The following is a 23176-nucleotide window of genomic DNA, read 5'->3' on the forward strand; positions in this document are numbered from 1 at the left end:
GACAAGCCAATGGCAGTTGCATGGCCGATGCAAGACCCTTAAAACAAGCAATCTGGATGCTCTTTACTTTAAGGGCACTCATTTCTGTTTTCTGTGTGTGGTTTATTTAAATATCATGCAGAAATTTTGAGTACTTGAGTCATTATATCAGCAAATCAGCCAAACTTGCTCCCGTTGTGTTGACTGTTTTTTTGTTGTTTTTTAACTCAATTATCTAACATCACCTGGAGTTTTTCATTCCTTCCAACAGTTGCCTGTGTCTTGCACATTAGGGAACTAAAGATTTTATAAACCATGTACAATGTGTTATGCCATGCCATGACTTTCAATTGACTGGGGTGGGTGATATGATCAAAGTTTTAACCTTCTGTGCATCATTTAACCATGACAATGATACACATCACCAAATAGTAGGCTTGTTACTACACCAAACTGTTATTGCTGTAATTTGAATAAAATCTTACAGGGTTCATAATCCTTAATACCACATAAATGAATCACTCCAACAACTGCCATAAGTATATCCAACTTTACATACTGTGCATTGTATTATTTCACAGCTCTGTATAAAAAGTTGGATATATAAAGTACAGTTTATATACAACTTTACCCGAATAGATGCAGTATAATCAAAGCACAATATAGCAAAACTGCTTATTGTTTATATCCATGTTCATAAACCGCTACAAATAGGCCACATTATCTGCAATTTTTACTAAGAAATAATTAGCAGTTTGTCTGTTTGTTTTCTGAGACTTTTTTTAATCCTAATATGTTTCTCTATATCTGTAGAAAGATTGGCTGCCTCAGTGGGACTGAAATAATAACATTTCTTAGCTCCTCATCCACAGTTCAGCCATCCCTTTCACAGACAGCACCCTACAGCAAAACAACAGTAAATGAAGTCGTAAATCAGCCTTGTGCCAATGTGATGGCCTAAATTTTTAAAGGCACGCTGGGGCGTTTTATCTGTTTGTATATGGCCTAAGCGAAACAAAAATGGTTTTGTTAGTGGGCTAAACTTTTTTTCTTTATGCACAAAGACTAATGGTGCCACTCTTTGTAAACAACAACAAAAGAAATACATTTTCATTCCTTAACATTTTTAAAATGGACTAACCTAAGGTTAGACATAGGCTATGTTCAGAATGAGAAACTACGTTAGCATACTGCATAGCACATTGCAATACGTCCTGCTCATGCATCCTTATTTTAACTGATAAACATTTTATCTGGGGCAGTCGTGGCCTAATAGTGGGTTAGAGAGTTGGATTTGTAATCCAAAGGTCGTGGGTTCGAGTCTCAGGTCCGGCAGGAATTGTAGGTGGGGGGAGTGAATGTCCAGCGCTCTCTCCACCTTAAATACTGCAACTGAGGTGAGACACTTGAGCAAAGCACCAATCCCCCAACTGCTCCCCGGGCCCCGCAGCAATATGGCTGCCCACTGCTCTGGGTCTGGGTGTGTGTGTGTGTGTGTGTGTGTCTGTTTGTTCACTTCTCACTGCTGTGTGTGCACTTGGATGAGTACATGCAGAGCACAAATTCTGAGTATGGTTCACCAGTGTTTTTTAATTTTTTATCTCGTTAAATCATTTCCCCTTTCTCATATCAAGCCATTCTCACATGCCTGTCTGTGTGACGTCACACAGACCCAGGCCCCTCTCACGATTGTTAACTGACACTAGCGTTTTACCTTAGACCCGCCCTGAGTGAGCTGTAGACAGTCCACCATTGTTTCACTGCCGGAGCAGCTGTAAAGAATGGCTCCTAAACGATTGAGGTGTTTTGTTGTTGGATGTAATAATGAACATAGCAGTAGTCATTTACTCCTGACATCTGATTCGCTGAAGACACAGTGGATTACCTTTGTTTTTGAAGGGAATGTGCCCCCCGATCTACCTAAATGCGTTTATGTTCGCGTGAATCATTTGTGATCCAGCTTCACCTACAGAAGAAGTGAGTATAAGGTACTTTTATGACTCTTTGCAAATCACCTTTCCTAATAACGTGCTAGTTAGAAAGTTCCGCGCCTAAAGTAAACAGTCTCATGAGAACAGCTTGTCACCCCACTGAAGAGAGGGGCGGGGTCAGAAGAACTCATTAGCATTTAAAGGAACATGCACTAAAATGGTTTGCTGAAAACAGAGCTGATTTTGACAAGGTAAAAAAGGTGTTTTTTTACACAACCATTGAGAGATTTTAACCAAAGTATGTTATAGACTTTTCATTAAGACCCTAAAGAATCATATCAACTTGTGGAAAATGGGCATCCGATGACCCCTTTAAATGAGAGATGTAAATAAAATCTCAAAAATAAAAAAGTTAATTTTGTTAAAATACACTTATTATTAATCTTGAAACGACAACACTTGCATCAAGCAAGCAAGTTTGAGCTTCCATTTACCATTGTTTATGTGCTCTATGTATGTGCATTGATTAATGTTCATGTGTGAGTAAAAGTGTAAAGTAAATCTGTTATATCATATAAAGTGGTTGTGTTTCTTAAACCACTCAATTCAGATAGATTACTTTTAATGTGTCTTTATGAACTTTTTGAAGCATCAAAGTCTGGAAGGAATGAACTTTCATTGGAGGGACAGAAACGTTTCATTAAAAATATCCTCATTTGTGTTCCGAAGATGAAAGAAAGTCTTTTGGCATGACATGAAGGACTAAATGATGACAGCATGTAAGTTTCTGGGTGATCTGACCCTTTAAATCTTGGCTGTGTGATCAAATATAGAAGCAGGTCAAAAAATATTACTCCCAGTTCATTTGTGACATTGGAAATGAAAAGTCTAATCAAGCACACACTGTAAAACCGAACAGTGAAATGAATTAAATGAAATGAGTTAATTCACTCAAATAATAATAAAAGTAAATTCGACTTAATTGAAATAAGTTCTGTAAACTCAAAATGTCGTTGTAGTAAGCTGAATTTAAAATGATTGAGTTTTCTAGTTCCCAGCATGCTTTACATCAGTCAACAAGGAAAAATAAATGTTGAAATTAAGTGTTATTTTGTGTGTTTTGCACAAGATTAACATAGGGAGACATAAGTTAGTCCTTAAATGTTGTGTTATGTTACATTTGATTTACATAGGTTTCGGTTATGTTGGTTTTGTAGTGTTACCATTATGGTGAAGAGTAGAGCCTGTGGTTAGGTTGAGGATGGACAGCAAAACTTATAGACTATATATACTGCATGTTGTATAACTAGTTACATGCAAGTGTTCAGTGAGAGTATTTTTGATAACTACATTAGCACGTGCTAGTGTGATTTTTCTAACTAGCACTTAATTATAAAGATCAGAATGAATGGGCTGTTTATGGAAGCAAGTTATTTGTAAATATCATTGTGAAGAGTGGGGTGGGATCATGGAAGAGAGGCTTGGCTTGGCTCCCATGGCTCTCAGCCCCGCCCCATTTGTCATAAAAATTTTAATCTCTACTAACTTAAAACAAAAAATGAGTTTGTTTACTCAAATATTTTGAGGCAATAAGTTTCCTCAAATGTTTTGAGTATTCTTAACTTATCAGGTTTTACAGTGCATTGCATTATGGGATACAGTACTCAGTTTAGCGTGATAGATTGATTGTGAGTAGAAGACAGAACACTCTCAAAACAGTGTTAATATTATTCCTAAAGTTCTTGCTCAGGCAAGACCTTGCGGTCAATGCTAAAGTTTGGCAGGTGAAACACAAAACCTTCTCAGTCTTTTTACTGCCATATCTACTGATAGCCTACAGGCATGTTTGTTCTAGTTAAAGGGCTTCAATTAAATTACCCAGCTTTCCTCTCTGTTAAGTTCTAATGCTGCTGTAAATTAGCCGTGGTGTCTCCACAAATCCCGCTGGGCACCAGCATATCCTCTCAACTTTACATCCTTATTAGAGGAGTGTCCTCATTAATGGACATTAGGCTTTCAGAGGAAGCATTTTGGTACAATAAAAAGTGTGTAATGATGGAGATCTTGGCAGTTAGCAAAAAGCTGCTTACTATTAAAGCAGTGAGTGTGAATCATTAGCGTCTTCAAAAACACAAGTTTGTGGGATTTTTATGGCTTGAGCATTAGAAGACATCATTTGAAGTGATTGTAATGGCACTAATGTGCAACCTATTTTGCACAAAACAAAGAGTTGTTATAAACCACAATATTAGCTTCATAATATTAACCCCAAAGGGGCCTTAAGATGACTTAAAATGACTTCATATAAAATAAAATAAGCAAAGCTAAAACAAATCAAGACAGTTCCTATTAAAAATTAACCCCTGAACAACTGTCTTGGAAAACCTGGTCATGCCTTTATTAATTTTGGACATTTTAACAAAGATTAGGCCTATACATAATATTTCTAGTTATGCCAAGCTCTATATTTTTTATAGTGGGGACCGCTAATAAATAAATAAAAAATATATATATTTATTTGCTTCTTTTCTTTTCAGTCATAAAATTTTGCGTTTATTTCCGTTTTTGCATTTTTGTAGCAGTCTCTGAGTTATGGAAGACAATGTAAAAAAATAAAAATAAAAATACTACTGTTCCTATCTCTAAATGTTATTGGTAATGACTTCTGATAAATTGTTGTTTTTTTCCCCCTCACGTCACATGTAAGCCAGATAACAGCATCTGATAAATGAATAAATGTAAATCAGTGACTGTCAGTGAAGTTTCTCTGTTTAAGTTACCATGGTACAGCTGGTGTTGCTTAAATAGAGAAATGTACCCTGAAAGCACACTGGCATTCAGTGAAAGAGACCTCTCTTTAAAAATATAGTCAGCATGGCAATGAATGATGCCTTTTACCATTTAGTGCCATGCCTCTAATTAAATTGCTTTGTAATGCAAATTACCATATTAGGGCACTGATTTTACCTTGCCTGTGTCAGTGGGACACCAAGCCATTCAGAGCTGGATACTCTCTGGGTTTCCCACAACACTAAGTAGAATGTTAGTAATATGCAAGTAGCACTTTATTCCTATGGCATATTTTCCAAAAGTAACACAGAAAAAAAAAACGTTTGTAAATTAATCGAATCCTATAAACACTCAAAAGGACAAATGCAGTTGAAATGGGTATTTCCACTTGCAATATCAGATACAAAGAAAACAAAATAAACAATGTTTATTTATTTTGGGCAATGCAAAGTCACTGTATGTTATATTTGAAAATATATGTGACCCTGGAGCACAAAACCAGTCATAAGTCGCACTGGTATATTTGTAGCAATATCCAACAATATTGTATGGGTCAAAATGATTGATTTCTCTTTTATGCCAAAAATCATTAGGATATTAAGAGAAGATCATGTTCCATGAAGATATTTTGTAAATTTACTACTGTAAATATATCAAAACTTAATTTTTGATTAGTAATATGCATCACTAAGGACTTTTCAATTTTCTCAATATTTAGATTTTTTGCACCCTCAGATTCCAGATTTTCAAATAGTTGTATCTCGGCCAAATATTGTCCTATCCTAACAAACCATACACCAATGGAAAACTTATTTATTTAGCTTTCAGATGACGTACAAATCTCAATTTAAAAAATTTACACTTGGTTTTGTGGTGCAGCATCATATATTTATAATTTATATTAAAAAAAGAAATAAGGTAAAGAAAAATCTGTAGTCTGTGCAATAAGCATACATTTACATACCGTAGACCTGCTATGATTACCATAAGCAATTAATCTCAATAGAGTAATTAAATATTCCTACTACTAATAATAATGACCCTGCAGCAATGTTAATTGCTAAATTACTGTAAGTTTAGCCTTCTGTGAGCTGCTAGTAAAAACTCTCTTTTTGCCAGAATGATTGATAAACAGACAGTCTTTTCACACATAGATACTTTTTTTGGGGGGGGGGTCTAATGCCCTTTTGGTTTGAAAAATTTGACAAACAAAAATCCAGTCTGTCTGTTGCATTTGAAGAATCATCTTGAAACCTAAGGGTTCTTCAGTCACCAGCTGGGAATGTTAGTCAAGAGCCAAAAAAGTCATGCCTTAGTACCAAATGCCTTTTGGAAAAGAGCTGATTGGCAGCTACAGCGCTCCTGCATATGCAATGCGTATGCAAACACCTGGGAAGAGAAGCAACCGTTCAGCTGGCCTCGCTGAAATCTCCAGAGTCAAATTGTCTTCATCTAAATAAATGGCTCATACAGTGGAGCCTCTTATTACAGTCCCTTAGCTCAGGAACTGACAGCACAATAATGACAGACAGTGATTTAGATCATTTACAGCAATTACAGTGAAAAATATTCAGCCTTTTCGCACCAAGCTTTCCTGGGAGAAATAATGAGGAAATAATCAATAGCAAAAAAGCAAAGCTCTTGAGTAACGAAATATTCATGAAGAGGAAAGAGCAGGATGTGAGATAAAATGAGATGTGATTATAACTAGAGATTCTTCATTCTGTTCTGTCCTCTTTTTTTAAACTAAACTGATCATAATAGTCTAAACATTTACAAAAGGTGTCTGTTTTTAATACTCAGACTATAAACGCTGGGAAAGCTATTTTATTTATTATTTATAGGATAATAATTAAGGTGACAGCATCAACATAAAAACCGCAGTATATGTAATATCTTGGCCACTAGTGCCACCGAATGAAACTGCAAAAACATTCCCGAATACGCCCCCACCCCATCAACCACTGATCGATACCCTCGCCCCAAATCACACCAGTAGTTGAGTCAGTGTTGATTTGTAGGACTATACTGGTTGCTTAAACCAAATAGAGGTATTTTCATAGCATCTTAGAGACAGTGTTCTCAGTTTACCAAAAATTAGCCTTAGAATAGCTTACTTAATGGGATAGTTCACAAAAAGAAATGAAAATTCTGTCATAATTTAGTCATCAAGTTGTTCCAAACCTGTATGAGGTTCTTTCTTCTGTTGAACATAAAAGATATTTTGAAGAATGTGGGTAACCAAAAAGTTTCTGATCCCATTGACTTCCACATACTGAAAAGAAAAAAAAAAATGTCGGGTAGGATTTAACTCTAAATCTAAAAGAGTCCAAAGAGATTTTATCAGTCATAGCTTCTGGAGAGAAATAGTGCAAACACTGGACAAAGATGAAACTTTATAATGCACATTTGTTGACTGCATGTGTTTGTGCAGACAATCAAATCAAGTACTTTACAATTACTTTAAAATGCTTTGCAATCACTGTATGTACAGTAAGAGGTCGACCAATTGATTGGTTTTGGACCTATTAATCGGCACAGATAGTTGATCGCTGGGACAATCGGTTATCAGCAAATATTGATACCCACAGTTTTTCCTGGGTTACAAGTATCCAGTACAAGAGTGGCCTCTAGTAGCGGAACCACTGACACCACTGACAAAATATAGCAGTCGCACATCCAACAAAAATATATTTAAAGCTAGTGACGAGAAAAAGCAAGCTATGTTCCTGCCATGCCACAGAGCACAATTCACAGAGTGTGTTTCATAGCAAAAACACATTCAGTGTGATTTGTGAATGCCTTTTAGAATGTCCTGAGATGGGCCCACCAAAGGGGCGGGGGCTGCAGGGGTGTGCCGTACACCCCGTGCTCCTAACCACTGCAGATCAAACACTGTACAATGGGTGAGAATTAGGTCTTCAGCTCTTAGAGCATTAAGACGTTATCGTTCTTATTAAAGCTGTAAAATGTTTCATATTCAGTGTTGGGGAGTGTCTAGCTACAAGTAGCGATGCTACTAGCGTAACTATATTTTTCAGTAGCATGACAGTTTCTAACTACTTTTTCCATCAAGTAGAGGTGTAGCGCGACCAAACGCTACATTCTGTTTTACGTTCTGAGTCACGAGCGTGTATTGCATTGAAGCAACGCAGGGTCTTCTTCTGACTACATCACAGATTATATTTGTTCATTACGGCCATCTGTTGTGATATCACGCATCTCACGACTTTACAGTCTGTCCACCGACAAGAGATCGTCTGATGATATTGCAAAGGATGTACAGGAGTGGATATTTCACATGAATCAACTGTAATTTATGCAAAACAAAGAATAAAATGCAGTCTACGTCGAAGACTTAAACCACATACGGAGGTGATTAATAGCCTTTTTAAACTGATTAATTTTCCTGCTTTATTGCACTCTATATCAAATGTCTATTTTACAATGATGAACCGTCATAATATAATTTGTCCCTCCACAGTTTTGTAATGAGCACTAATCGAACAGAGAATAAAATCGCAATATTGTAATGCACTTATCATTTAGCAAATGATGGTTGCGGCGGGATTCCACACAAAGCACAGCGTTCACGCACACAGCTGATGATTGACGTCTCAGAGCGGTTTATTTTACGACTCCTCCATATCTAGTTTAAGTTGCATACATCTTGTTCTTGCATTGATGTTACGTTTGTAGCAATTTTGGGTAACACTTTATTTTAGGGTCTCTTAATTAGTTGCTAATTAGCATGCATAGTAATAGAATATTAGCCATTTGTTAGTAGCAATTAAGCACATATTAATGCCTTATTCTACATGACCTTATTCTACATCCCTAATCCTGCCCAATACCTAAACTTAACAACCACTTTACTAAATATTAATAAGCAGCAAATTAGGAGTTTATTGAGGGAAAAGTCGTAGTTAATAGTTAATAAGTGTTCCCTATTCTAAAGTGTTACCCAATTTTGCACTTTGACAGTCAATTTGAGATATAATAACTATATAACTATTATTGTGTGTATCGGATAGTTTACCAAATCAAACGATTAATTGGGACACTTTTTGTCACTGGAATGGCTTGGAAAAAGTGTCCCAGTAACCCTGAATTCACCCTACTCTTTGAAATCATGATTGCATTGCAATATGTTCTTTTAAACCCTAAATATTTTACTTATAACTTCATTATATTTTACTTATAACTTCATTATAATTCTTCATTAACTATTATTCAGTTATTTGTAATGTTAATTCTAAAATAATAATAATGTAGCTTGTTACTTTTTGATAGTAACTTGTAGTGTAGCTATAGCTACTTTTTCAGAAGGGTAGCTTGAATGTATCTTAACTACTTTAATTTACGAGTAGCTTGTAGCTGGTCAAGCTACAGCTTTAGAGTAGCTTCCCCAACACTGTTCATATTACACTTAGTCTTTCCCACTAGATTTTAAGCTCATTTCTGTCACTAACACAATGCAAACAATCAGATCTACAGTCTGCTCTACAATCTCACAAGCTAGATTTTTTTTTTTTTTAAATTGACAGTCTGGCGCATATTTGCTCTGTACAGTAGTAATATTTCAGAGACAAATCGCTGATAAAAAAAAAATACATAGATGTGTTTGAATACAGGGGTTGGACAAAATAGTGTGAACATCCATTATAAAGGTTAATATCATTTGCATAGGCTACAGTCAGTACAGTTAGTACAAGCCAAGGGTGAAAAGTGAGCCATGTCAGAATTCCAATTAGGGCAAATCATGGAAGCTCATTTAGCAGGAGCATCTGTAAGCTTAACAGCCCAACTGATTGCGTTTTAAGAACAACAGTCTTCATGATTATGAATGTGTACACAAGGTATGACAAGACTTCATCAGCAAGGAGGAATAGCCAAAAGTGGATAGGGACCGTCAAACACTAAGAAGGATTGTGTCCAAACAACACAGAACTACTGCAGCACAGTAACAGAAAACCTCAATATTCACACTAAACACCGTTTCCACAAAAACCAACCACAGAGAACTTCACAATGCAAACATCCTGAAAGAACTACAATTGCTACAACTTTAATCACAGACACAATGCTAAAATGCAAAAACTATGATAATAATATATGACAATAAAACCTGGCAGTTGGAGCACCAAATCACCTGACTTGAATATTATCAAATAACTCTGGACAGTTTTGGGGAGAAGTGTGAGAAACCGATTCCCTCCAACATATCTGAAGCGACGGGCAGATGTTTTGATAGACAGCAGTCCACTGGCAAGTATTTGGTGTATGAATCTAGATGAATAAAGACGGTTGGAAGGTTGGAAAGGTAAATGGCGAAAATACTTTAATAAAGAAATATTGCCCATTTCACAGGTGTTCACTTTATTTTGTTCAATTACTTTCTGCTTAATAAAACACACCTGATTCAAGTCCTGAAACTGGATAAGATAGTCATCCAAAACATGTACCATTACTTCAAAAAACAATATAAATTTTCCATTTTTATCATAAAGAGTATCACATTACAATATCTGATCAAAAGATGGTCATAAAGACCAGTGCATTTCATATTAATGTGATAGCCCATATACTGTATATCGTTTTGGCATTTTTGACAGGTTAATTACTTAATATATTTAATGTTAGAATGTTGAAATTGCCACATGATCAAAATATGCATACGTCCAGAACATCAATTATACATGTATGATGTTTACATGATTTATTCATTTTTTGTGATTCTTTTTAATACGTCCTGGCTGCTTCTACAAATTGAACCAGGAAGGAATTAAAAATTAATTATATTAGCTGAGCACGCAACGCTCTCATGCCATAAAACCGTGAGTCATCTGGGCGGAAATTTGGTTCCCAGCATTCATGTCCTGTAATAATGTGTTTATGAAAACACGTGTGTTTGACATGCAAATCACCATTGACCGCAGTGACATACAATAAAACATTTTATGACTGAATTTTAGAGCCATCCACAGTGATTTTGTTTTTTTAATAATCAAGTTTTAATTCATTAAAGGTGATTTATGATTTCTACAAAATTTCTAGCAGCACCAAATGGGATTGCTAAACGAACAATGTTAATATAATGCAAACTCACTGTGTTTGGGGGAGTCAGCCTACAATGGCTTAATTATAATTGACAAACTGTTGCTACAGACACAAGGTGACCTTTAGCCTTAGGAAGGCAAGGACATTTAGCTTTTTAAAGGTGCTGTGAGCCTTATTTCTGGAATATCATGCATGAAATATCCCTACTATCTGAAATTCTCTCTGCCTGTCAGTCAAGTTTGCTGATACATCTTTGATGTAAGAAATACTCATTGAATTTGCCAGTTTACCAGGTTCAAATACTGTATGTTAAACAAGACATTTATACTTTTATGTATTAAAAATGCATTGTTTACAATTTTATGTACAATTACAATGTAAAAATGACAATTTCCACAAAAAAAAGCATATTGTTTATTATTAAGAAATATTACATTTTCATTTCTTTTTTCTTGAGCATCAAATCAGAATATTAGAAAGATATCTGAAGGATCATGTGACACTGAAGACTTGAGTAATGATGTTGAAAATTCAACTTTCCATCACAGACCTAAATAACATTTTAAAAATATTCAAACAGAAAAGTTATTTTATACTGTTTTATTGTAAACCTAATCAAATACATTGTGGTGGTCTGGCAATGGTGACACAGCTTCCGAAGATGCTCCCTACTACCACATAATGCAGATTCTGGCAATTATAACATGATTTATGTCCAAATTCTGGGTCACCAAAACACTGCACAGTAGACCTCACCACATGAAATCATAAGAATTAAATCTTTTCTCAGAATAAATAAACAGATACTGGCAGCAGTCTCTCTGACCTACATTTAGCCTCATTCAAATAAGCCAGATTAGACTCTTCTCCCATGATGGCAGAGGGAAAGACGTTTTGAGACGTATCCAAAACTATATCATTTTTCAGTGATTAAGCATTTTACTAGAACTTACCCACAGTCTTGAGAGATATTATAGTTTTCATGAATATAACCATGAGACCAGACAAATCTGATTCTGAGAATGAATAATTGTTGAGCTTTGAGAAAGGTTCTCAGATTTGCGATTACCTCAATATCATTTTAAGCTTATGCATGTTAAAATATCAGCAACGTTTAACCTAAATGTTATTTTTTAGAAAGCTGTATTCAATACCCACCAAAGCTCTACAATGGCTGATTTGGCCATATATAGACACCTGGCCTTCCATAAAAGCATTAGATTATGTGTTAACATAAACATGTCACAGACAAAGGCTTCATGAAATTAAACCTGAGAGGCACCAGGAAGCTTTCAGCCCACAATGTGCTTTCTCACTCCAAGTTTTAATAGCCAGGGAACATACAGTAAGTGATTTCAAAGTGTATGTATGAATTTTTAAATATGGTGCGTGCAAGAGTATATGCAATCTTTACTGTACTCCTAAGCTAAAGCACCAGAACTGGCTACCGGTGTAGTTAAATAAGTTAATTATTTAGACCTTGTTCAGATTAAATTAGTTAATGTGTTTCCTTTATGAGGGTAGCATGCTCTGAAAAAAAGGATATACTGTTTTTATACAATTATTCTGAAGCCTTACTAAATTAAGTAATAGTTCACCCAGTTGACTTGATTTACCTCCATGTTGTTTCAAAACTGACTTTCATCAGTTGAACACAAATGGAGAGGGTTAGCAGTTTTTTCCTCATGAGAGTGAATGGGGATGGATGCTGTAAATCTATGAAAATGATGATGACTGTATAATAAAAGTAGTCCATTTAACTCAAGCTTTCTGAAGCCATACAATAGCATTATATGAGGAACAGACTGAAATTCAAGCCAATGCTCACTAAACATTGTCCATGTTGCTCATCACTCAGCCTAAGAAACGAAGTACTGGGCTGACAGAATAAAAGCTTTTGAGAGGAAAGTATTTACAAGGTTCCGATGTGTTAATTTGATGATCATTTATATACACTATATCAGGGTATCCAAACGTGTTCCTGGAGGGCCACTGTCCTGCAGAGTTTAGTTCCTACCTTTATTAAACACACCTGAACCAGCTAATCAAGGTTTTTAGACAAACTAGAAACTTCACGGTAATGCTGAGCTCACACTGCACGACTGCACTGCAAAGTCATCGCATCGCAGCTCTTCTCACACTGCACGACTGTCTGGATCGGCCACAGTGGATCACACATTACACAGACAAAATACTTGTCTACAAACTGTGTTTCACAACCAAACACGTGAGAATTTATATGGAAAATAACGTAGGAATGTGTGAAAGAATGGATTTATTCTTGTCAAAAACAGTAGCCAGCAAAAAGCTTGCAATCCTTTTTGTCTGTACACTAATTTGCAGTAAAAAATAAAAAATAAAGACACATCTGAAGAAGAGAATGGTTTCTTGCTGATGTTCTGTTGCAGACAGATTATGTCTCCTGGCTCCCACTGAATTTATGCTCTCTCATTGGTCCTTGTCGATGTCTTTTCAAGTCAAAATACATTTCACTTTGCAGGACTGCGAGTCGCTGACAGGTCAAGATTTGTCTGCGATTTCCACAAAACTGTCAGCAAGTGAAAATCGTGGCTAAAATCATGCAGTGTGTGTCCGGGCAACCTGATCTCACAGAATTCCGTGTAATGTTCACGGACTTAATTAACCCCGAATCTGTGGTGGCATCACGGAATCGCCGAACATTCCGTGATGGGCTCACAGAAGGCATCAGCCGTGGTCCATGCACGGATTCACTGGTTCAACACCAGCGCTGCGTAAAAAGAGTGACTCCGATGCAGTTATATTGCAACCCATTCTCACTCCCAAGGCATCAAAAACTGAAGCATGGTCAAACGCCTTTCGCCTCACTATGAAGATGCCAAAAGTGCCCCTAGGCGTCAGTATATGACAAAATAGGAACTCCATTGCTTTCAATTGCTTGCTTTATGCGTCAGGTCAAGACGATTATGGAAAATGACAACACGTTCTCCTCCGTTGTTTTCAGTTGTTTGTCTTAGTTTAATGGTTTGCATGCATTTGTTAAAAATAGAAATAATTTTATATAAATTTATACTTTTATTGGAGCACCGAACCCCACCTCTACCCTAAACCTACCCAGTTCTGAACAATAATGATGACGATAAATTTCTCAGTATCGCGTCGGCATATTGATGCTAAGGGTTTCCTATTTAAAGTGTTGAACCAGTGGATCCGTGCGTGGAGCACGGCTGATGCCTGTCACTGACTTACATTGATATCACTTCTGTGAGCCCATCACGGAATTTTCGGTGATTCCGTGATGCCACCACAGATTCGGGGGTTAATTAAGTCCGTGAACATTACACGGAATTCTGTGAGATCACGTTGGTCCGGGATAAGTGTGTTGGAGCTGGGTGGAGCTATAATCTGCAGGACACTGGAGCAGAAGCAGGATTGAACACCCCTGCACCACATGGATAAAGTACTGGGAAGCGTGATTCGTGACTCCACAGAAAACGTCCAGTAGTGGCTGCTTTACACCACTCCATCTGATGCTTAGCATTGTATGAGGATGATGTGAGACATGCATACAGCTGCTCAGCCACTGCAACTCATTATATGAAGCTCCCTCTGCACGCTTTTTGTGTGGATATTAATGGCATGGAAAGTTTGGAACTCTTCAGCTACTGTATGGAATCAGCAAACGCTTTGTGGCTTCGATTTGCTGCTGTCCCTAAACACTTTCGCATCCTATTATTGTACCACATTTGAGTTTACTGAGCTCTTCAGAACGACCCATTTTTTTCACAAATGCTTGTGAATGCATATTGTATGGCTAGGTGCTTAGTTTTATACTGTGGCAATGGGTCTAATTAAAACACCTAAATTCAATAATTAACAGGTGTGTCCCAGCATACTAAATCAGCAAATGATTTCTGAAGGATCATGTGACACTGAAGACTGGAGTAATTGGCTCCTGAAAATTCAGCTGATTCATTAGATAAGTAACAAAGTGTAGTAAATGGTAAAACTATTTGTGCTACAAACCAGTGTAACAAATCAAGTAACATAAAAGGACAGTTTTTCGTACAGTTAAAATAACTGGAAGTGAATGACACCGGAAAAAGCCTCAAACATTCAAGCTACAAATGACCACACATTAAAAATAAGTTGGAGGAGGAGACTGGTCTTGTTTTTGACACACCAAGCCTGCAATAAGTTGCATAGGTAACAATTTAGTTTAGAGACAAATTTTACTATTAACTCTTAGTACTTATAAAGCATATATTAATGCCTTATTCTGCATGACCATATTCGAGATCCCTTAATCCTACCTCAACTACCTTACTAACTATCAATAAGCAAATTTGGAGTTTATTGAGGCAAAAGTCATAGTCAATAGTTAGTTAATAGTGAGAATTGCTTCCTAATAGAGAGATTTGTTTTGTCCTGCTTGTTTATCGTGGTTAATGCCAGTGTATCCTTTATACTGATGACCTGCAAAACTTAGCTGGTAAAGCTGATTAACCAAGGAAGATTGTTGGTTAAGCTTGGTAAGAAGTCCTGTGTTGGTCTTATCAGTATAGAGTATTAATCTCCTTGAATCAAAAATATATCAGTTCAACTCCTACAGTGGATTGTCTTTTTCACAGCTAAGAGCATTATTTAAATAGCATCAAGCATTGGCTCAAAGTTCAGTCACAAGCTGTACGTTTAACCGCTAAACGCATTCCGCATTTCCACTGCGTCTAAGAACAGGTTAAATCTGTGTTCATCTGCATCCTCTTCATCCCAGGCTCCAGTCCCCAGCCTCTGAAGACACAGGATGTGCGGCCCAGGAACAAAGAGCATGGGTGGGATCGAGGCAGGTGGGGGTGACTGGGGGAGGAAGCGGAAAGGATAGATGACAGGCCCTCTCTGTTTAGCACGCTAAGCATGACCGCCATGCTTGCTTCTGTTGGTCTTACGCATGCAAGTCTTCATTCTCCTGACTACATGGACATCAGTATCCATTCCCACAAGGAGGAAAGTGTAGAAAACACTCACACACCATCCTAACAATACAGACTGACCATGGTCCAAGATAAAACAGATTGGAATGTTTTCAGTTCTACAGCACGGCAAGAAGCTGTCTCACACTGTTTAGCACTTTGCACTGCCTCGCTTGTCTTGACCTTCTCGACTGTAACCGACAGTGAAAATTGTACAAAGATGTAACAATATTGAAAAACTGCTGAATTGATTTTAATTCCAAAAACTAATTCTAAAAAACAAATTGAATTGTCTCACACATTTTGTTTGCAACCCTATTGCTGCATGATTTTCCTCCATTGCAAAAACAATAAAATAAAATAACAAAATAATAAAATAAAATTGAAATATTCCTTAAAATCTAAAAAGTAACACTGAACCCTTTTTACATTATGGTGGACAGACAGATAAATCATTTCATTGCATTTGGGCAAATTTTACACAGGTTGTTCTATTTTTCGAATATAAAAAATATATACAAAATGTCTATATGTACACAATCTACAAATGATTTTTCTAAGTTGCAAATAAATCAGATTATTAGAATAGGTTTTACAAGAAAATACTATTTCATTCTTTCCAATTAATAATTTCATGTTTAATTCAATGTGTTACTTGCTGTTTCTATGTTTTCAATATATATTTGTAATATATATATATATATATATATATATATATATATATATATAAACAATTAAATAATTGAACAATTTAAAATTATAAACAAACAACCTCCTGATCTCCTGAAACTGATGATTAAGGTTAAACACCTCACTGACCACTGCTGTAAAAGAAAATTACTTTTAAAGACCCTATTTGTGCCCTATTCATGGAAAGTGTCATTTACATCATTCTTAGCAGGCCGGAGTAAAGCCAAGCTGCCACAGATCAAGGCGATCACTGACTAACCTCCGCTGTAGTGAGTTGTGCTCATTAAGATAAGCTAATCAGATGGTAAAGAAGAGAAAGCCGTTCTCCAGCACTCCATGAATAAAGAGAACAACAGGACAAAACACAGGGGAAGACAACCAGTTTATTGGCAGCTGCTTGAGACTATCTTGCTGTGGCAATAGATTTTGCTCACGGTTATGTCAGAGGCTTTCAGGCTGAATCAATAAATGAAGTCAGTACTCTTAACAAACAGCGGTCGTGCCCTTTCAGATGGTGGGCTGAGAGCAAAGTCCCTCCACTCACACGCCATTCACAGACTAACAACTTCCATCCTTTATATTAAGTGAATAGAGGTGCTTATGCTAATCATCAAATTAAATGGAAGAGGCATTTATTGTGATTAGAGCATCTCAAATTTGCAGTTTAAAGTGAAAATAAAACATCCCACTGTTGTTAAAATGGACTGAAATGATATACGGTGTACACTATAAAAAAACTGGCAGCTGTGACTACTAGAACTTTACTGTAATAAATAGAGTGACAGTGTTGCAGAGATTATGGACTGTACATTTTAAAGGGATCGTTCACCCAACAATGAAAATTCTGTTGTCATTTATGATTCCAAACCTGAATGAGTTTCTTTCTCCTTCTGAACACCAAAGATGATATTTTACAGAATGTGGGTAACTTGCCTCAACACACCTCCCTGGAAGTTTCAAGTATACCTAGTAAGACCTTGATTAGCTGCTTCAGGTGTGTTTGATTAGGGCTGCAGCTAAACTCTGCAGGACGCCGGCCCTCCGGGACCGTGTCTGGTGACCCCTGCTTTACAGCATACGGTAACATTTTGGTGTTGTTGGGTTTTTTGTGCTCAAAAATTTTTTTTTTTTTTTTTTTCCATAAGTACATGTTTTTCTTATTAACATATTAGTTGTAAATTATAAGTGATACATACTATTATATATTATATATTTTACTACATTTACACGTCTTGTTAAATATACAATTTTTAACCATACGATAGTATGATAGTACGATAGTATACTTAACAGGCAGTTTTTACATTGTTTTTCAGTTAAAATTACCAATATTAATTACACCGACCATACATTACCATTGTAATGTAAATACATGATGTTTTGCTTGTGAACAACATGAAACACATCTGAATTCTGGGAGCAAGATAAAGTACCTGTGTGCGTGCAGGCCCGGATTAACACAGTGTAGTGCCCTAGGGTGACCACAATTAAAGGGTTATTAACTTATTGTTTATTGAACTGTTGTATTAATTTAATATCACATTTGCAAACTCCCTTAATAATCTTTAAAAGCTGTCACTCACTTCAGTTCATCGCAGTCTCTCAAAGTTCCATTATAATCAATGAAGCTCTCTACACTGCACAACGAATCTCTTATTTACACCCTGTCTACACTTTGTTTGTTATAACGAGAGGATTTGTGAGCTTACATAACTCAGCAATGAACAAAAGTCCAGTATTTTGAGCAGTGCGTGGATTCTGAATAACATTGCATGCAAGGAATCAACATATGTCTGCGATACATTACTCAACGCTGCAAAAACACGTACAGGTAAGTAGACATCTTTGAAGCTCCCCTGAGCTCAAACACAAATATGCTGATCAGTTTAGTCGCAAAGGTGCACCTAAATATTTTTTGAGAGTCACACGCAGTACTTTTCAGTCGCAAATGTGACTAAAATGGTCGCATTGTAGAGCCCTGGCTATGTGTCGTGATAAAATTTTTTTATTTATTTACATTTCGCACAACTGCTAAACTGATGCTTCCTATCCACTCTGACAGGGGGGAGGGGGCAAAGCTGCGACCTGACCCAATCGCAATTCTTTATGTATATATTGTATATTTAACTGTTCATTTTGTATGTATCTGCATCTCTTCCAGCAAAATAATATATTTACAAAACATGAAAAATATTTTAAAGGTCTAGTCATTATCTTAATCACTTGGTGCCCCAGGGCACTCGCCCAACCCCGTCTATGGATAATCTGGCCCTGTGTGCATGTGTATATGTTTACATTTTGCTGTATCAGCTGACAAATCTAATGGCTTCCTCATGTCATGCAGGTCAAAAGGTCAATAGAATAAATCCAGCAGTTTGACACATTTGATGATAAATTTGTGTCAGTCATTCTGATGCGTCTAAAGACTGTTCACAGCCAGACAGACATTTCCTGTCTGATACTGTTGTGTGACAAAATACTAAATGGTGTGTTTTTTGTTGCATTGATTGTGTGCACAAATGTATTACTAACTGAACTGAGTGATTGTTATTTTAGCAATAAAAGGGCAATAAAAAACATTTGAAAATGTATTTCTCAACCCACTGTAAAGGTTTCTCTTTGTAAGCTTTGTTTAGGGGTGGCTTAAATGCAGCTTTATGCACAACTGACACAATATGTCAGTGGGGAAGTCGTGGCCTAATGGTTAGACTAGAGAGTCGGACTCGTAAGCCAAAGGATGCGAGTTTGAGTCATTTACTCAGGTCCGGCAGGAATTTTCGGTGGGGGGAGTGAATAACCAGCACTCTCTTCCACCCTCGATACCACGACTGAGGTGCCCTTGAGCAAGCCCCAACTGCTCCTCGGGTGCCGCAGCATAAATGGCTGCCCACTGCTCCGGGTGTGTGTTCACTGCTGTGTGTGCACTTTGGATGGAATAAATGCAGAGTACAAATTCCGAGTATGGGTTACTTGGCCGTATGTCATGTCACTGTCAATATAGCAGTTTAGGTGTTATTTACCATGAAGAAGAGCGCCATACAAAAATGACACAAACAAAAGCATTATAGGTTTAAAGACATGCCGTCTATTATTGGATTCCATATCAGTTTAATTTGCTTACAGCTGCCTCTTAACAAATCACGCACAACTCGTTCTAGACAATGAAACTGTGATTCAAGTGGTCATATGCATCAAGGGAGATTCAGATTGGCAGGAGAATTCAAAAGGTGCTGAAGAGCTCTGTAATAATCATACAAAGAGGCTAAATGCACAAGCATAAAAATCATTCAAAATGAACAATGGATCACATAGAATACTTAACAGATAATAAGTGTGGGCAGCACACATAGGATGCCTATCCTGAAATCACTGTATAGTAGATACATAACAGAACAATTGTAGGCTTTTGAACTAAAAAGCACTTTAAGTAACAATAAACCATTAAGCTATAAAGATTTCAACTTGCTTACTGCACCGGAAACTCAAAAATCAACTCTGAATTTTAAAAAGTGCATCAGTGCTGATAGCCTGATACTATCGTAAAATTAGATTAACTGGGGAAAAATGAATTTTTCTCTCACAAAAAACACTTAAGCATGAGTTGTGCATACTGCAAAACTTTATCACAGCAAAACTTCAACTGCCGGTCAGGCCTGAGGCCTAGTTTAATAGGGTGTCGGTTCAAAAGTAAAAGAAGGCTGATCATTCAAGTCCATTCATTTTCAGTGGGTTGTTATGTTTCTGAAATGTTTAAAGAGCAGAATTAGAATCGATTCTTTCATGACTTGACAGTGTCTAATTCCAAACCTGGGGTTCACTACATGGGATTCACAATGATTCATGATCCATGATATAGGGCATGTTAGGTGTATTATATATTAACAAATTTATTACTGATTGATACAACTTTAAATTTTAAAAATGCATTAGTATACTCTAAAAAAAACAAAAAACAAATAAATGAACGACTGTGTCATTCACTGAAAGTGCATTATACAAATAATAAACATCAAAGGGTATAGTTCACCCAATAATTTATTAAGTAACTGAAATTAAAAAGTTGACTAACAAAATGTATCCTGTATCCTGTTTATCCTTAAGTGTAAAATCTACTTTCATATTATAGTTAATTTAGCAAGTTAATTTTGTTTAAAACATAATACATAAAATATATTTAATTTTGTAAAAGCCAAAAATTCATAATAAAAATACAATACATTGACCTATATTAAGTAACATTTTGGCTTATGTCTAAAAAAAAAAAAATAACATATTAAGTGTGTATGGTCTTGATTTTTTAAATATAATAAATATTTTTACCTTGTATAATTGTTTTGGGGAAAAGAAATATAAATCAAAATGTAAGGTTTGAACCAAGCAATAAATCTAATCTGAATAAAATAAAATAAAATAAAAAATAAAAAAACAAAGTTGAGTATTTTTAAATGACTATTTATTTTTTTCTAATATTAACTAATTGAACTTTACTGGAAAGTATTTCCAGAATGTCTTGTTAGTAATGTTGTCTTAGTTAAATCTTATAAAGATGTGGTATAAACAGAAATAACAACAAAGAAAATTCATTTTTGATAAGTACATGCAAGGTAACACGACCATGTAAAGCAACAGAAGAGGCACTTCTTGCAAATATAGTAAGTTTGTCACGAGCAGATTCAGATGGCTCATTAACAGATCTTTCACTGATTATCTAAAGCATAGTGCACACAAAACTGGCTGTGCTTTCTCAAAACGCCAAGCACCAATCTGTTGGGGTTTACAGTTGACGAAATCCTAATCTGATACAATAAGCACTTGCAAGAAAGGACTAATCACTGTAATTTCCAAATGTGGCCATTGCATCTTTGAAAGATGTTTAAGAATTGTTAGCAAGTAAACAAGACATTACTAAACACACTGTCCTCTGAGATGTACATTTTTATGTGTATCATATTGCTGCGCTGATCTGATACTCTATCATATCAGTCGGATACGGACCTTTTTTCGGATCAAGTATCAGTCTGATGGGACCGATTCAATACTGTGGATCTGTGCATATGGTTGTTACTGTTCAAAAAAGGAATTGTACAATAATTGTCCAAAAAAAAAAAAAACAGCATGAAGGTTCACCTCTAACCCCACCCTAAACATCACTGGGGCATAAGCAGATAATAAGAAAACAGAGACAACAAACAAGATCATATGAATTCAAACAAATTAGCCACCAATCACCAATTATGAATTGCCATGAGATTGTGTTAGTCACGTTGTTCTTCATTCAACACTCAAACAGCATGTTGAGATCGGTTACGACAGTCAGCACAGTAAAACTCTCTCCAAGATGTTCCAAAGTTCCCATCCTCTTGCATAAGCTGATCATAAAGGCCTGTGCTTTTGTTTAAAAGGACTGTATTTTGCTGGAGTTTCTTGGTGATTCTGAATGGTGAAGTAGGCCTGCTCACCATCAGATGTCTGTTAGATGAGAGAACTGAAGTAGCGAACTGAATGAAATTGTCATTATAGAACAAGGTTCCATGTGACTGAGTGATTCTGCTTTAAATTGTGAATCATCATGTGCCCAGAATATGCTTAAACACTTTTGTGACACTCTGCATTGGAGAATTTCATATTGTTGCAATCGAAGATAATTCATCTTTGGCCTATTTGTTATATCATTTGCCTTATTAAAAATAAAATCTACACAATACATTCTATAGAAGCGCTTATAGTGCATATGTAGCAATAACTATCAAAAATGCAATGTTGTACTATAAATAAAGTCACGAAACAAAATGTGTAAATAATGTCAGAATTTTCATTTAAGTAGGTGATTACTGACCAGAATAAACAGTAATGCATACCAGACTTTAGTTTAGTTGCTGACAGTCAAAAGTCTTTCACTGACATGAAAGTTGGAGGTTTGAGGGGCTGAAACGTATTTCCTACCTTAACAAGGAGCACTGCCCAAGAGTTTGGACATAGAGTAACTAGCTGAATGGTTAAATACAGAGTAACAAAGTGGCTATTTAAGAAAGGGTGACCCATTAGGGACCCAAGGGTCATACACTCTTTAAAATTCGCAGTATATATTTTAGAATTCCCGAAAGAAGTAAACAGTTTGTTTTTTTCCACCATGAAGATTTTTTTGCGTGATGAAAAGTTTCCATGGATGTTAAAGGTTCTTCAAGATCCCAAATAAAAAAATCTTTATTTTCAAGGGTGTAAATGATTTCGAAGAGTGAATTGTTATTATAAAGCTGTTTGCTTTGCGCGCTGAACTGGTTAACAACCCTGCTGAGAGTTTTGAATGTCCTGGTCAAATGTGCTCTTGTGTGAAATGTCAAATATCAATGGAAATGCCACTATGCCAAAACAGTGTGATACCTCCACCGCCCTCTAAAGCCTTCCTAGAGAGAACTGAAGCAAATGAATAACAGATGAAACAAATGGAATACACTTATGTAGTGGTGTCTGATGGCGGCCAGCTCTGTTCCTGATTGGGTCAAGGAGAGGAAAGGGATAAAAAATGCAACTATCCATACAGCTAATTGTCCATTTAGCATAGCAAATAAGCTTATTTGTAGTGGTCATGAGGGCAAATCCCAAACTGTCCCAGTCCCACTCTCTCAGTGCACTTTCTTGACCTGTGTTTTCAACTGAACACCATTTAATACAATTTAAAAGGTTAACTAACCATAACTGGTGTTGAAGAGCTCAGACATCTCATCCTAAACTTACTCTGAGAATGGTGTGCACTGCCATGCAATAGGCTACTGACTG

The 23176-nt window shown here is 36.3% G+C and overlaps 1 protein-coding gene across 1 annotated transcript in view; it reads right to left on the reverse strand.

Annotated features, from left to right (window-relative positions):
• Nucleotides 1–23176, reverse strand: part of arrb1 (arrestin, beta 1) — a 34987-nt gene that overhangs the window by 11155 nt on the left and 656 nt on the right. The gene's annotated exons all lie outside the window — the stretch shown is intronic.

The sequence above is a fragment of the Onychostoma macrolepis genome, chromosome 15 (assembly GCF_012432095.1).
Source record: "Onychostoma macrolepis isolate SWU-2019 chromosome 15, ASM1243209v1, whole genome shotgun sequence".
Classification (NCBI taxonomy): domain Eukaryota; kingdom Metazoa; phylum Chordata; class Actinopteri; order Cypriniformes; family Cyprinidae; genus Onychostoma; species Onychostoma macrolepis.